The 17,750-nt window shown below is 35.2% G+C and overlaps 1 long non-coding RNA gene across 1 annotated transcript in view; it reads left to right on the plus strand.

The window, feature by feature from the left end:
* The window catches only part of LOC141577640 (uncharacterized), a 383,621-nt gene that overhangs the window by 78,444 nt on the left and 287,427 nt on the right, over positions 1–17,750 (plus strand). The window contains exon 2 of the long non-coding RNA XR_012506872.1: positions 12,586–12,748. This is a non-coding gene — a long non-coding RNA (uncharacterized LOC141577640). The remainder of the gene's footprint in view (positions 1–12,585; positions 12,749–17,750) is intronic.

Raw genomic sequence — 17,750 nt, forward strand, 5'->3', positions numbered from 1 at the left:
TTTACTCCTTATTCTTTAAAGTGGTTTGTATAACAAAGGAATAATCTTTTTGTTAGCTATAACTGATTAAGCTGATTCAACCTAATGCCTATTTTTGGGATAGATTTTCATTTTTATCTCCATTTCCCTCTAGGTGTATTGTATTTATTCATATTTTCTTTTTCTTCCTTAGGCAGTTTTGGTAATTTTTGTCTTTCTAGGAAATCACACGTTTGATCTGGATTTGAAAATGTGTGAGCACCTGCAGCAATTCCACAGGGTCAGACAAATGAAAGCACTCATGAAACTCCACAGGGTTTTCTACACATTTACTTTTCTGTCTGTCTCATCTCCCTTACTACTTATTTGGTCACATGGAATTTTATTTCCCAGTCATTACTTCTTCATATTATTCATCAGTAGTTATTAAACATGAATTTATTAGAAGACTCAGTTTTTCCACTAATAATTCTTACATTATATACTTTTTATCTACTTGAAATCCATAATTTATATGTTTATGTATATTCTCAAGCACTTTCTTAATACATGGTCTTTGAATCTTCTAAAATGTTCTTTTTTTTCCCTCTTGTTTGTATGTTAGCTTGGGTATAGGATTGCTACGTGGTATTTTATATTTTATTTTTTTTGGTTAGCATTTTGAAGATGTTGCTCCATTGTATTCTAGCACCCAGTGTGTGTGTTTGTTGTTTATTGAAGTATAGTCTGTTTACAATGTTGTGTCAATTTCTGGTGTACAGTATAATGTTTCAGTCATACATATACATACATATATATTCCTTTTCATTATAGGCTATTACAAGATACTGAATATAGCTCCCTGTGCTGTACAGTAGGACCTTGTTTATCTATTTTATATATAGTCATTAGTATCTACAAATCCTGAACTCCCAATTTATCCCTCTCCACCCCCTTTCCCTTCTGGTAACCATAAATTTGTTTTCTATGTCTGTGAGTCTGTTTCTGTTTTGTAAATAAATTCATTTGTGTCTTTTTTTTTTTTAAGATTCCACATATAAGTGATATCCTATGGTATTTTTCTTTCTCTGTCTTAATTCACTTTGACAATCTCTAGGTCCATCTATGTTGCTGCAAATGGCATTTACATTTTTTATGGCTGAGTAGTATTCCATTGTGTAAATATATCACAACTTCTTTATCCAGTCATCTGTTGATGGACACTTAGATTGTATCCATATTTTGGCTATTGTAAATAGTGCTGCTATAAACATTAGGATTGCACCCAGTGTTGATAATAAAAAAAGTTTGATGCCAATTTGATTTTCTTTCTTTGACCTCTGAAAACTTTCGGGCTTTCTTTTTATCCTTCACATTTTGAGATTTTACCATAGTAATTTTTTTCTCTTTGGAGAATAAAAATTGTGTTTGTTGAGCTTGATCCTTCTATTTCAAGATGATGATTATGGAATACTTGGTATCTATCTATCTATTTTGATTTCCAGATACTAAGAGGTCTAGTTATACTGTTTCTGGTAATATCTCTGCCACCTGTCAGTGGCAGACCTGTGTGTGTGGGGACTTCCGTACCTTCCTGTGGTCAGTTGTTGCCATAGATACGACCCTGCCTCTCCATCTTAATAACTCTTACTGGTCCAGTCTAAGGGCAGAGGCTAGTGCTGCTTGCTGCATAGCACAAGGAAAGCACAAGGCTACCTGGCTGAGCTGCTTCAAATGCAACCCCAAATTAATCATCATGATAGATATCTCAGCAACTCTTTCTTCTTTTTGTATTCACTTTATATACTCTCAGATTAGAAGTCCCTGAGCCTCCCCTATTTTCATAAAATACTTTTAGACGTTTTAATCATGGTTTTCTGAAGTGTTTGTTTCTTCACAGGCTCTATCTTTCAACAGTTCTTCAAAAGATTTCCGTTCAGTTGATGGCTTTCTTTGTTGTTTCGCCCTCCTTTTATTGATTTTCTTCTTTTAAAAAAATATAATTCAGTATGTTGTGTCATGGTATTTTTAAGTACAGGCTGGCTTTGAAATCAGTATTTAAAATGTGAAGATTATGTTAAATACCAGAACATGACAGAGAGGATCAACAGAGAAATTAAATATGGAACCTATGTGATTATATTTCTTCTGTGTCAAAAATTTAAGGGAAGGCTGAGCCCATCCACTATTAATTTTGCCTTTCCATTCTCTTACGTTACATTTAGCTGTTTTAGCAAAGATCCTTGCTTGATCTCATCCACATTCCAATATTTAACATTAGCAAGTCTGAGGAGGCAAAATAGCTTGATTATAAGATTACTGGTGAAAAATATTTTTTGAGGTGCTTTTATTTACTCTGACACATCAGTATGATTGTATCTTCTCTCAAAAACTACTGAATGCACAGTACTGAAAGTGTACTCGGGCATTCTCTGTATCAGTAAGCTGTAAACAGTACAAAGCAATCTGCCCAAGAGTGCTTGCTCTCCATGGAACTACACATTTCTTTTGTATTTAAGTTCAATAATAGTGTTTTTTGTTTTGTTTTGTTTTGTTTTTTGGTGCCTGGCTTAAAAAAAGCACTAATCTCCTGGGTTTTTATTTTTGCTTCCTTGTGCCCCAATTAACATATTGTGAAAAACAAACAGCATTACCTCTAACAGAATTTTGGTTGCTTTCTATCTGGTTGTCAGAAATAAGGATAGTGACCTGTGGCATTAGGCAAGATTAGGCTAGATGATGCCAGGAAGAATTTGCTTTAGGTAAATGGTTCTTGCTCTCTGAAAGTGATGGACCATCATCTTGGTGTCTTTAAATATTGCACAGTTGCTGTCTGATTGTTTTTTAAGGAGGATTGGTGTTTCAGTTATGCTCTGTTTAAGTAACAAAGAAACCTGTTTCACGCTGTCTTAAGCTAAAGAAGCTAAAGTTCAGAGGTGGGGTAGGTGCCAGATTCTCTTGGATATGCCTTCCACCGTATTATGTACTGAGACGTACGTATACGTTGCTGTGATGGATTCAGATAGCTCCTCCAGCCACACCAATGCCCCAGAGAAGAGGTCATCTCTTCCTGTGTGACTTTCCTAGAAGCCCCCTGCAAAAATAGCTCAAATGCCTCACCAGCCAGCATTGGGTCACATGCTCACTTCTAAATCAATCAATAGCAAGTGATTTATTACAAGTTTAGAATCCCTGAGATGGGATCGTGTACTTCTGACCTATATGTCCTTGTGAAGGTGGGTGGCTCTGTGAATTTAGCCAGGTAAGAGGAAGGGGATAAAATGAACATTGAGTCAGCAACCCAATATAACTGTCTGCTGTATCTTAGTAGTGAGGAAGCAACCGGATTTGGAATTTTTAATTAAAAAAATGTTCTTTAACTAAAAATTTTTTAAAGAGGTTATATTAAGGAAACTGTAATTTCTGTAATCTAATAAAATCTAATAAGCAGTTAATAATGAAGAAGAGAATTAGACAGTTTTTCCCAATAATGTATTTTAAATAGCATGGTTTATAAAATTAAATAATGATGATAAAATATTGGTAATCAAGGTAGAGCATGAATATAATGGGTATTATCATATGACTTTTTTCATGTTTTGTCCCGTAGATACATAAAGCAAATGTAATATAATTTTTATATTAATAAATTAAAACACTTTGTCATTCCTTTTGTCATCAGACTTTCTGAATATGCTCTATATCTTTGAGTAACATGATTGCATTTGGGATCAAATGTGTCCATTTAGGGAAAATAGTTCATGAAATATATTAAAATGCAAGTAAATTTTTTTATGTAAAGAACAAAACTGGAGAGAGAAATAATCTTCTAATTTTCAAAGAATCAATAATTTCATAGGATACTTAAAGTATAATGATACTTGATAAATACCTAGGAGTTTTATCACATTTTATAGAAGTCTTGAAAAATCTGGGATAGATCACCTCAAAAATCTGTTCTGTCTCTATAGTTCTGTGATTCTTGCTTCATTCACTAAACAAAGAGTGCCTGTTAGTTTGGAAAGCATGACGTTTAGAAACAGAAACTTGCTCCCAGCTAAATTTGGTAGTTATCTCTCTAGCTCAAGTGTGAAAATGTGTATACTATACTCTGCAGTTTAATGTTTTCCAAATATTACCAGATACTCAATTTTACTCCTTTGAAATTTGTAGAAGATTCACTCTTCTTGGAAAACAGTAGTGGGTCTTTAGTTTCGTTCGGGATAGGCTTTATGGAGACTAGTCTTTTTTCATGCAGTCTTAAACATTATGTTTTGATTAATATGGATTTTAATAGACTCCAGTGAAGCCTTGAGGAAGTCTTTGATCATGAGGAGACAATGGGAATATGTTATCAGTGCTACTATAAGCAAAGCCTAGGGCTAGACTTTGGCAAAAATGTCAAGATAATAACATGTTTGTCTTTGGTGATAAACATCCAATTTATAGGGTCACCTCCATGTCAAATCATCCTGAGAGGCATATTGGTATTGTTACCACCTTAGTTTGAAGATAACTAACAGTAGCATACTGTCGTGTCCGTAATTTACGGGACTGGGAGAATGTTACAGTGAAGATTTGTTTCAAAATACAGACCTTTTAGCACCTAGGACATTGCATCTTAGGGTGACTACTCCCGGCAAGTGAGAGCATATAATTTGCAGAATACTCCCCAAGTATACTGTTTGATGTAAGTCCACAAAGAACGGTGTCTCCAAGTGATGGTGTATTTTTTCCTATAGCTTGAGATCCCCTTATTACTTTGAACTCCACCCAGATGTGAGGAATGACAATAACTTTCAGATTTATTCCCAAGAAATTCCCATGATAATGAAGAAGCTGTCCCTAACATAGTCCTTAGTAAGTACTCACTTACTAGTTTTTGAAATGAGAAAAAAAAAAAAACCTCCCCTTAAGTCATCTTTAACACAAAATGAGAGAAAAGAAGCCGTCCAGAACCACAGGAAAGTGAGACACATCATGAGGGTGCTTCCTTTAACAGTGAGAATATCTTTAGTTCATACAGAAATGGATGGAGTGAGATTTCGGGGCTCCTGGAGATGGTTGAGGATAAATTAATGCATGAAAGTATTAAAAAAGAAAGAATGAATTTAAATTTTTAAATATAGTTTAGAAAAAAGTTAAGATGTGCTAAAAATAATTTGGATTGTATTTATTTCTAAAATCTAAGTTATGGTTTATAAAATTTAGTGTAAGAAAGAACCACATGGGGAATTAAGTGAAAATGCTTGCTTCTTGAGTTGTGATGTAGTCTCATCTGTTCTGATGCAATAAGTCTGATTTTGGCAGAACATCTACCTTTTTAACAAGCACCCTAGTGATTCTGAGGCACGTTGTGTCCTGGCCTGTTTTAAGACTGAGAAACAATGGTCTATGTGTAGGAATTAGGGAGAAAGAATTGGATTTTTCATGTACTGCCACTGTTAATTTTATGTACTCTTGAAGATGTATAGGAAGGAGAAGTTGGCAAAACATAAAATACCACTTCAAGAGAGAATTCTGAAATAAGATTTCATCTATTTTGTGGACTGAGTGTTTATATTCCCCTCAAATTCGTACGTTGAAACTTTCTTGTTCTAGTATCTCAGTGGACACATGGATGCAAATGAGAACATCTGAGTGGCTGAGGGACATATTAGACCTTCTGGAAAAATAATGGTGATCCTTTAGTTAAGTCAAACAGTTTGGCACATGGGTTTTCTGGGTAAGTGACAAGGACCACACCTAGGCCAAGTCTGCTTCATTATCCCAGGGTTACACAGATGTTTGATACGATTAGAAGTCAGATCACAGTATACTCAGATATGAACAAGGTTTTCATCACTTTCAATTGTCGCAGGACAAAATAATGGGCTCTGTGGTCATTAGTGACCTGAGCATTGTGGAATTTGGGTCAGATTTTCAGGTTTATTTTCTGAAAATGGGGGTCAGATCTTCAGGTATTCTGAAAATCAGGCTAAGAGCCCTTAAATCATTCATAGAGCTTATTCTCCATACTAGGAATAAAAATTTGGGGATAAAAGGTACTCATTATTTTACATTTTATAATATTATTACTTCTATGGAAAATAAAATAGCACATTTTCCTCTTTGGTTTCAATTCAATTTTTAGAATATTTACTAAGTCCCTATTTTGTGTAAAGTTACTGTGTTTGCAGCTCTAAGAAATACAATTTCAGACTGTCTCATGGAGTGGATACACTCAAAAACCATGACCTATGATACAAATCAGACTGGGATGTGTGCTCTAATTATATGAATAAAAACAGCAAGTTAAGAGATTCAAGGAGCATTCTTCATCTGAAGTGATTCTCTTAAGTGTGAAAGTGGTAAACAATTTTGGAGAAGGTAATCGCTGTATTTTTGAAGTCTTTATAATTTAAGCACATCATTATTCATTTCAGCACTGTTAGTAAGAATTTCTAAAATCAAACTTCTCCTTTAGTTATTAACCAACTCCCTGGATCCACTTATTAAACTGTTGACCTTCAACCTCTCATTTCCATATTTCCACCACACAGTGACAACTGTGTGACATTTCTACAGCATTCGATAGTTCAACATTCAATAACAGCTCATCTTGTGTTTGCCTCTGAGAACGCGTCTGGATTGTTAATTTTGTGCAGAGTGTATGGATTTCTGTCACATACTCTAAAGGTGTTCTCCTCACCTTGTTGGTTATACCTTTTCCTAGTTGTCTACTATGTTTGTTTTACTTTAAAGGCAAGACTGTTCATTTTCCACAAGTACCCTAAAAATCATCATTTTGAAGCTAAACTTGAAAAGGTGGTGTTCATTCAGTCCGGATGAACAAAAACTGTTCTATTTGAGTCTTAAGCTGAGACAACAAATAACTTGATAGAATTAAACTGTGGTATGATTGAGTAAACACCCCTAAAAGTAAACAGTCCTAGATTTGTGAGTGAAGACAGCCTAAAGCATGAGAAAATTAATATTGTCTTGAATCTTTCCTGTTTGTAGAACTTAAACTATGGTGTATGCATTTAAAGTTGTCTCACTATAACTTCTCTGTATAAAATAAGGCAATATGACTTTTGTGGATTTCAGCTAGAAAGGAAAACTAAAGTAAAAGGAACTGTAAAGAAGACAAATCTGGTCGTTTTGAGCCTAAGTCTCTCTCTCTTTTCAAGTACTAATATGGGGCTGCCTGTGAGAAAAGTGCTTTTCAATAAAACTTGAAGGTCAGAAATTAAATATAATTGGGTTAGACTACTTAGGTGCAAAGAAAATAAATTTTAAGTATTTGTTTTAAAGTATTCTTCCACTTGAGTTTTGTTACTAAGTAACTGTAACATGGATAACTCACATAGTTTTCTTTCCAAAATGTGAGTTGGAAGTATGGATTCATAATTCTAAAGTATGTCTTTCTGTTTCTAAATATATTTCCCTTTGTTGAATATGTTTTGTTTCCCTATTAGTTGGGAAGGTGGAATGAGAACAAGTAAGATCAAGGCATGTCCAGACTAGGAGTAGAGTCAGGAAGTATGGCCACGGGTGCTACATGCTTGGGATCGTGATTTGGAATAAGTGGTGTTTTGTGTATAAGGAGAATATAGAGTTGCCATGAGTTAAAAGGATGAAATTAAGGGCAAAATGCTGTGTTTTATATTCAAGGTTTTAAGTTCAGATAGTAAAGAGAAAAGTGTAGGTGGATCAGGGTCATTCTTTCATTTAACAAAAAATTATTGAGACTATCTATACTCAGTGTGAGACACTGAGGTGACTTTGGGAATACAGCGACCTTCACTTACGGCTTACCCGTATTTCTTGTGATACACCCTTTTTTTCAGTAATCATGATACTTTTCTGTTTGTCTCTCCAAATTCTTTGACCACTTTTTGTTATTCTCCTCTCTCCCTGATTTTCACTCTCAAGATGGCTTTTCTTCCAAGCTTCTTTCCTGAGTTTCCTTCTCTTTTCTTTTTATGTTCTCTCCTTTGGTATCATACCCCCTCCCATATTTCAGTAATCATCCACCATCAGTCTCATTTCCATATTCTAGTTTCTGTCGTCAGTATTCAGATCAGGGTTCCAAATCCATGCTAGAAGAACTGATGACATTTTTCAAGCAGTGTACAATTTTGAGTCACAGTCTTCATCCAAGATGAAGAATTTCTAGCTTTGTTTCTTGCTTTACTTAATGGAATATGTTTTCTCCATTTGTAACGTGGAGTCAGTTACCTCCCTTACATGATTTTTTTTTTTTTTAGCAAAGGACACTTGTATATAAATGTAAAATAATTACTGCTTTTTAAGTGTGACACTGTCACTGTGTTCCACATGAAGATAATCTCTATGAAGATTTTCTTCATTGCCTTAGCTAGAGATGAAGCTCAGTTCTGGTCTGTCTTGTATTTTAGTAAAATTTATACTTGTTTTATCTCCAACCTAAACCCACCCCTGACTAAAAGTTCTAGAGAGGTAGGAACTCATTAGTGTATCTCTTTAGTGCTTGAAACAATGTCTAGCAAATCAGAGGCACTAGCAAGTAGTTGTTAAATTAAACTGACAACCAGCTTTCATATATGAGAAAGAAAAATACCCATAGACTCTATCAAATTTATCATTTGTTAACACGATGAGATGCATTAAGGTTTTTCAGAGAAATCTATGTTTCTGATGATGGATGAGAATTAAATCTATGCTTGGCTCAAAGGTCTGCATGCAGGCTGTACCTGCCTTGGCTGTCAGTGCTCAAATTTGTAATGCCAGAGAAGGTGTTTCTCCTCATTGTCAAGCATTAGGTAAGCAAACCTGCACTTTCTATCAATCATACATGGCGTGCATTGTGTGTGCCTGCTGCCTCTTGAAGTTCTATTAAAATAATGTAACACTGGACGGGAACTGTCAAAGATTTAATCTACCTGTGTCCGCCTCTTTCTGCATCCCAGTTGAATCAGACTGATGGGAGATATTGGCATGCTGACAACACACAAGATGGGAAAACCTTGTAGCTATCATTCATGAATTGTATTTTATTTCTGTTTGGAAAGATTTGAGTTCCACATTTTGAGTTTCCACATTCTAGCTGTATACCGCATATGCAAATTTGTGTTAGGGAAAGGAATATGTAGATATTTTAATATTCAGGATGCTAGCAATGAGGTCTTTTTTTTTTTTTAATTCGACTTTGTTTAGTGACTTGATGTGCTTCCTTGTTCTGTTGTGAATCAGTTTATTCTCTTTATAATAGAAAAGAATGATGACCAAAGGCATATACACACAACATCTACCAGCTCTTCAATGGGGATGCTGTTATGTTAAATCCCAATTAGTTATCCTCCGGGAAAGATTTAGTGTGAAAATTTAAAAAGTAAAACTGGCAAATGACAACAAAATGAATATACCTATTTGTCTGAAGGGATGGCCTCTTTCCTGCCATGTCACTCTAGGTTCGTCATATGAATCTTTAAATAAGAGACTGACTGATGTAAAGAATGGTATGTTGAACTGTCTGTTTTCAAAAGATGTAGCTCTTCTAGAGTGATCATTTATATTATTGTTATAGTGTAAAAACTGGCAATTTGTCATTAACTTTTATTTTAGTGAAGTCAAGCTATTTTAGTGAAGCTTAGAGACACTGCTTTATTCAGAGCTAATACAACACAGAGAAATTTGAATGCTATGGGATAATATATCCTAAAGTCCATCTCATTCAAATGTCCTCAGTAAGATTTTGTTAAATGTTGGATCATCAGTTCATAATTAAACATTCTGATAATGCTTGAATTGTCAATATTCTACACTGTTAATTTAGGAGAGATAAGAATGCTTTAGCTTTTAGAAATGTCAATAGTGGAATGGAGATTCTGTTTTAAAAATATAAATTATTTACAAATATATTTTTTCATATTGAATTAAATTGCACTTTCTTGTGAATGTGAGACATAGGAGACCCAAACTATATAATTGAACATTATGATTTAGAAAATTTTATAGATGCTATTAATTAACTATATTGACTGTAAAAAAAAATCTTAGCATTTCTTCTATACAGTGTCTTATTCTGTTATATCTTTGACATCATAATTTCTTTTTACAGAAGCCATTAGTCCTAAGAATCAGAGAACATTCAGATGAGTTAAGCTTTATGACACTGTGATAGTTAATTTAATGTGTCACCTTGAGTGGATTGAGGGATGCTCAAATATCTGGTTAAACATTATTTCTAAAGGTGTTTGGAAGGAGACTAGCAATTTAGTTGGTAGGCTGGGGAAAGTGTGTTGCCCTCTGCAGTGGGTGGGCATCATTCAATCTGTTAAGAACCTGAATAGAACAGACAGGAGGGAGAGGGAAGATTTGCCCCTCCTATGCCTGACTGCTTGACCTGAGACATTAATCTTCCTCTGCCCTCAGTGCTCCTGGTTCTCAGGCCTTCAGACTTGGACTGGAATCTACGTATCAGCTCTCTGGCTTTCAGACTGCACCCTTGGCTTTCCTGGGTCTCCAGCTCGCAGATGACAGACTGTGGGACTTCTCAGCCTCTGTGATCTTGCGAGCCAAGACCTTACAATAACTCTCTTCTGTCTCTCCCTGCACGTATACTGTTGGCCCTGTTTCTCTGGGAAGCTGACTAATTTGGCATATTCATACAATTGAATGCTATGTAACTATCCACAATCATGGTGCATTAAAAATTTTTCTAGATTAAGACTCAGAAAACATTAATTACTGTCTCTGTGTTCCCTTCAGGGGAAATTATTTCTCACCTGCTTTGTAGACTTCCGCTGTGAGCCCACACTCAGCAGAGACGGCTCTCCTCTATGGGAGTGCTGTGTGTTCCACGCGGTAGAACCCGTCCTGCAAGTTGAATTCTTGCTTCTGCTCCAGGACCCAAGGGTTCACTATTTCAGGACAGAGCTTACTTTAATTTCATAGCTTGGGATTCCTTCCCCATGTCAATAGGAAATATTTGATTCCACAGCCATCAACCATCAACTATACATTTAAGACAAAAATTCACTGCCACTTCCCTAAGCAAGACAGCCAGAGGCTTGGAATCCATCTCTTAAAAAGAGGCCTGACTTCGCAGATTCCTTTGCTTCTAGTGTGAGTGGATTTCCTTTTTTCTTTTTTCTCCTTCCTTCCTTCCTCTCTTCCTCTCTTCCTCTTCTGTTTGTTTTGCTATAGAACTTGTATGCATATTTTTTATTACTGCTGTAACAATTCCACCCCCCGCCCCCCAGGATTCAACCTCTTTTAGGAAGAGGAAGGGTGATCCTTATTACTTCAGAATTGGAAGCATTGAAGTGAATTTAAAGTACACAGTCTACACTCCACTTTAAATCAGGTCACTCGAATCATTCCTCCATAATGGTGAAAAGTTCTTTCTCTGTTTTCAGATCATGAGGTAACAGATAAACGCACAGAAACAACATTTTATTCATATAGCTTACATCTGTAGTTACGCAAAACCTGAAAAGCAGGCATTATTTAACATATTGCACAAATAAGGAGACTACAGTTCAGAAAAGCTAAGTGACTGACAAGTGCACTTTGAAATCTGAAACTGATTCCAAACCCTCTGAGCTTTCCACCAGGTCTTGTAGCTGTCAATAAAAATCAACCCAACTATTGAGTTTTCAGTGATAGGCTATACGTCTTAGTGAGTCCTTTCTGTATTCCAGACAATGCAAGGGACTCCAGTAACAGCACTGACTTACACAATATAAATTCCAGAATAATTCTGCATATTTGCTTACAGGGAGGTGGTTAAGAGAACTAACTCTTGAATCATATGTCTGGGGCTCAAAACCTAGCTTTGTGTGACCATGAGCAAATTACTTACTTAACCTGTCTGAGCCTCAGTTTGCTTATCCATAAGATAAAGACCAAGTAGTGTTTCCTTGATTAGCTTGGTGACAAAAATTAGCAAATACAGATAAAGCACCTGGAATAGTATTTAATACTTAGTAAGAAGCATAATACATGTTAGCTATTATTCAAATGATCCATATGGAATTATGTTGCATCAGTTGGTCTATAATTGACAAAATATTTAGTATGCATCAAATATCACAACAAAGTTCTCAAATTTGTGAAATGTGATTTACCTTTTTCTAAGTGGATCCGCTAATTAAAGTCCTTTCTAATTAGCAGCTGTGCTTTTTTATAGCAAAATATTTTTATACTTTCAATTTATGAAAAGCTAAGAAGCATATGACAATTTTAATGAGGTTCCTGTCTACTTAAATGAAATACAAATTTTCTACTATTTTTCTAAAATAAAACTCTCAATAGAATTTTAGTGCCTGTGTTTTACTGTTTTCCAACCCATTACTGACATCAGCACTGAACCTCTTACTGTAGAGTTAAAGTTATATTGGAATGCTGTGAATACATAAATATACTCAGTAAAAACACTATATGAAATATTCCCTGAAATTCAAAGTCATAGAATTTAGTGATAATTTGTGTACTTCTATAAAGAAGACTTAAATACTTATGATTAAATTCTTAATAAGTATTCTCTGGTTACATTTTAGCGACCTGTCTCTTTAACGTTTATTTAATTTAACTAAGGACTCTTTGTAGGGATGGTTTAAGATGAAAATGTATTTCTGTTTTTATCTTATTTTTTCACAGCCAGTGCCATCTGAAGATTTCTGTATTGAAGGTTTTCCCATCAAGTGGACATAGACTCCGTAGTTTCTACATTCATCTACAGATGTTGGGTCCTTCTCTATTCAAAGCACTGTGGTACCTAATGTAAAGTGAGAGGAGGAAACAGGAGCTGAGAGAGTGAGGGGTAAGTAGAGGATGTTGGGAGTCTCAAATATTTGGAAAAGATTTAGAATAGTATGGTGGGGGATTAAATAGTGGATCACCAAGATATGGTAGAAGGATATATTAAAGTTTATGGCAAACTCTCAATATCATTTAATAGTTTCCTTCAGTAGGACCCCAGCCACCTAAGGTTTACTTAGTAGGGAGGCCAAAAGTGTCTCTATAATGTTTCTTAAATTACCCACCATTGCAACAAGGCTGAGCAGGGAATAAATGAATTAAAAAGGAAAGAGTTAGGAACATAGGAAAGACTTATAGCCTGTAAAGAAGAAGAGAGCCTCTAAGAAGGAAGGAGATGGGGGATTGATCAGATTGAGTGAAAAGGGAGGGACATGATCCAGGAAGTTACAGATAGGTAGAAGTTTAGAGAATTTTAGAAATTAAACATTTTCAGAGGAAAACATAGTCTCCACGTGTACTTTGATATCAGTTAGTATGATATACAGATGAAATACTATCCTCAGGCAGTGATTGCGTCCTTTGTTCATTTATTTGTTCATCCATCCATTTGGTTAGACACCAAAGATTTACTGACTCTAGAAGTAGATCCACTATTAAAAAATGGTCAAAGGACCTGAATAGACATTTTGCCAAAGAAGATACATAAATGCCCAGCAGATGCGTAAAAAGGTGCTCAATTCAGCATCACTAATCATTAGGGAAATGCAAATCAAAACCACACTGAGATGCCATCTCAGTGTGGTTTTGATTGGCTGTCCTCAAAAAGACAAAAGATAAAAAATGCTGGTGAACATGTGGAGAAAAGGGAATCTTTGTTAGTGAGACTGTCTATTGGTACTGCCACTACAGAAAACAGTATGGAGTTTCCTCAGAAAATCAAAAATAGAACGAATGTGATTCGGTAATTCCACTTCTGGGAATATATACAAAGGAAACAAAAACATTAAGTTGAAAAGTTATCTGCACCCCCATGTTCATATCAGCGGTATTTACAATAGCCAAGACATGCGAACAATCTGTCATTGGATGAATGAGTAAAGAAGTTATGACGTGTTATTATATATGTATAAAGGAAACTCCACCACATGGGTGAACCTTGAGGGCATTATGCTATGTGAAATAAGTCAGACCGAGAAAGTCAAACACAATGTGATCTCACTTATAGGTGGAACCTAAAAAAAAAAAGAAAAGGAAACTCACAGGAAAGATCAGATTTGTGGTTATCAGAGGTGGAGAATGTGGGTAGGGGGAGTTGATTGGAGGAAGGTACAAACTTCCAGTTAGAAGGGTAAATAAGTACTAGGGGTGCAATGTCCAACAGGGTAACTATAGCTAACGCTGATCTATGGAATATTTGAAAGTTGTTAAGAGAGCAAATGCTGAGTTCTCATCACAAGGATTTTTTTCTTTCGTATTTATATGAGATGATGGATGTTAACAAAACTTTTTATGGTAATCACTTCACAGTATGTGTGAGTGAAGTCATCATGCTGTACACTTTAAACTTATACAGTGCTGTATAGAAATTATATCTCAGTGAAACTGGAAAAAATAAATAGGTGGATAGAATAAATAGATAAATAGATGGATAGTTAGATGGATAGAAGGGGATCCAGTTTTATGGGGCCTAAAGCATATGCAATTTTGCCGCCCTTATAAAAATACAAATACATAATTACAAGTATACAATTAAGAGTCTTGGAAGGGGCCCATGCAGTTCAGAGGATCTGAAGCGTAATCCAAATTAGTTTTTCAGTAAATTCACCCCTGTTGTGTGCCGGCATATTTGGTGTGTGCCAGGCCCAGTAAATACCAGCACAGTGAGACTCAATACCTAGTACAAAACCAGGGCTGAACCACACATAATCATGGACTTTAATAAACCAAACACCTACGATGTTATTCTGAGTGAGAGGAGTGATTTTGTTTTCAACGGCAAGAATTTATTTAGTGTTTTGAGGCTCTGGGGATCCGTAGGCTACACATGGGCATCTTGAGAACATCGCTTGCTGTTATGTTACATTCTTCATAAAGGAAAGGTAAGTGATGTTTTAGGGCTCAGGAAGTCTTCAGTTGTTTTTACAGTACAGCAGTTGAAATTACTTGATGGTCCAATGTCTTTATTGTATGCAGTACTTCCCTTTTATTATCCTGTCCATACAATTAACTAAAGTTTTTCCTTCCATCTTTTCTTTTCCTGTCAGCCCCTAGAATGAAATGAATCAGAAGTAATGAGAAAGGAAAGATAAATAAAATATGTTTTATAAACCATAAACAGCATGGCATTAATAAACAAAGAGTTTGTGGCATTATCACTGTAACCTCTTACCACTGCTGTTGAAAAGGAAAATTGTCTCAGATGTAATCTGACTTTATACAGAAATCTCTGTATCATATCATGTAATATTTTATTAATGTGGTGACAACAATACCATTCATAATACTGGATTAACATTTTGCAGTTACAGAATACTTCTTTTCAAGATAAGTGGGCTAACAATAGCCTTGATTTTATTTCTTAATAAAACAGTTAAAATAATAGGTTTGTGATTTGCATAAGCTGCAGATTAATGGTGTTTACTGAACAGTGGAACTTGTACTTAAATTCAGAATGCCAATGACAGGAGACATATGAAAGTTGGAGGCATCGCGTCCTCCTGTAAACCAATCACGTGTTTATTTTTGGCAAAATGATAAAAGCACATTAGCATAGCAACTCACTCAAGCTTAATGCATAAATAACTAATTGAAAATCCTGGAGGTTCATGTAAGAATAAATTGAGTACTTTGTTTATTTAATTAAAGCAAAAGTAACTTTTTAATGACCCGTTTAAAACCAAAGACACTTGAAAACTGAGCAGGAAGTTTACAGCCTTATTAAAAATTATAAAGTACTTTGAATATGTAAATAAAAGTTCCTAAAAGTGATAATGCCATTATAAGCTTCCTCAGGAGAAACAGTGCTATTTTTCTTTTCACCCTTCCCCTTCCTTCTTTCCTTCCTACCTTCCTTCCTCCCTCCCGCCTTCCCTCCTTTCTTTCTATTGTCTATCCATCCATCCATCTTCATCATCATCATCTATCTACTGTATTTAATCTTTTTCCATAATAAAGACAGCATTCATCCTTTATTGTCGACAATCCTAAGGAAGGTCTGCTCTCTGCCCTTGGATACACCATGAGGGGAAGATACACATAGTGTATTTGCAGTCACAACAGCCTGTGCTTCTTTCCAAGGCTGTTTTTCCCCCTTGACCAATCCCCTGGTCCTTCAGACATAATGAATGAGCTTAGGGAGTTGCATGAGATTCATTTGTATTTTATCCTAAAGGAAGAGCTGCCTTTGACAGAGATCAGTATGCACAGAAATGAATACTTTCTGCAATGAAGTGTTGAAGGTGACTTATGTCAGTAATTGATACAAACATAGCTTTTTAAGACTAGAAAGATTGCTCCCTAGATATGTATTTATTCTGTCTTAGATTTTAAAATGGCAAACCAGGTCCCATAGTCTTTGAAAGAAGTACTTAAATGAATAGCCCCTTGAAACACTTACCAGTTTGAAGTTTTGTTCAAGATAGTTTTTTACCCTCATGAAGAGATAAAGAATGATTAAACATATGGTAATGTCTATGTGGGGTTGGATTTTGTTATCTACATTCTGGACTTGAAAGTATATATATAAGTACTTATTCTTATACAAAAGTATGATGACAAGTTTGAAGAATTCAGACAGAAATTCCAGATCTTAGCAGACCTTAGAACAAAGATGTCAGAGTATGACTTACCCATCCTCACTTTTGTAGAATGCTGTCTCTTCTGTGAATGTTCCACCTTCTGCCCTTGGCAAATGTAACTTATTTCTCTGGCTACTTGCTTCTATCTCCATGAAGTTCAATGATTCAACTCCTGTTTGGACTGTCTCTAATGGTATGGACTGCCTTATTTTCTACCAAAGCATTTATAAAGCATTTTGTATCCCTTTTCTCAGGAAGGGCAGCCCATCTTTAGGTGATAAAGAGAATGCTTTCAATATATTCTCTTTTTTGACTCACCAAACATAGACAGACAGTGAGGATTGTTATGTATCCACATGTATGTTGGTACACCCATATTCTGTTCTGGTTTGTTTGTTCATTTGGTTGCATATATGCTCAATGTAAAGAACAAAACAAAACAAACAAGCAAAAAACAGTCCAGAGAGATTTAGGGAAGAAAGTAAAAGTTCCTTGAAATCTCATTAAATAAATATACCAAAATAAACACATTGTTTAGCACTCTTTCATTCATATCTCTGTGAACACACACACAGTTTTATACTCACAGGATTACATTTGGAAGATGATTTTCGTGTGCACTCTTCTGCCCTGTCCATCATTTGCCATCCTTTCCCTCCCTTCTGTCCTCACCACACCTGAGATCACCTGGTGTGTATTCTTCCTCATTTTTCTCCAGCTCACTCCAAAATACACACATTGTATGAAATTTTTCTTCTCATCTTGTTCTCATTTGTTTATTTAGTTTTGGTTCTAAAAACGGACCCTAGTGTATACATTTGTCTGCATCTTGCTTTTCTCACTTGAATAAATTACTCTGTGTCATCTGAGAGAGGGCTACCTCATTTTTCAATTAATGTCTCATTTTTAATGGATTTATACTTTATTCATTTTCCTACTAATGAGTATTCATTTTGTTTCTATTTTTGGCCCTTAAAAGCATTACTGCAATAAACACTTTATACTTACATCCTTATGAATGTACTCTTTTATTTAATGGAGTAGGTAATCCAAGAATAAAACTGTCAAGTTATAGTGTAGATGCACTTTCAACTTTTAATATTAATTATCCTAGCAATGTTGGATATCCTCTCCTGTGAATTGCCTATTCGAATCTTTGCCCTTTCTTTAAGTTTTCTGTTTTTAATCAAATTTTATGTTCTTATTTTAAAGATCTTTTTATATTGTAGATTTTAAACCTTTCATTGTTTTGCAATATTTTTCTCC

The sequence above is a fragment of the Camelus bactrianus genome, chromosome 5 (assembly GCF_048773025.1).
Source record: "Camelus bactrianus isolate YW-2024 breed Bactrian camel chromosome 5, ASM4877302v1, whole genome shotgun sequence".
In the NCBI taxonomy this organism is placed as follows: domain Eukaryota; kingdom Metazoa; phylum Chordata; class Mammalia; order Artiodactyla; family Camelidae; genus Camelus; species Camelus bactrianus.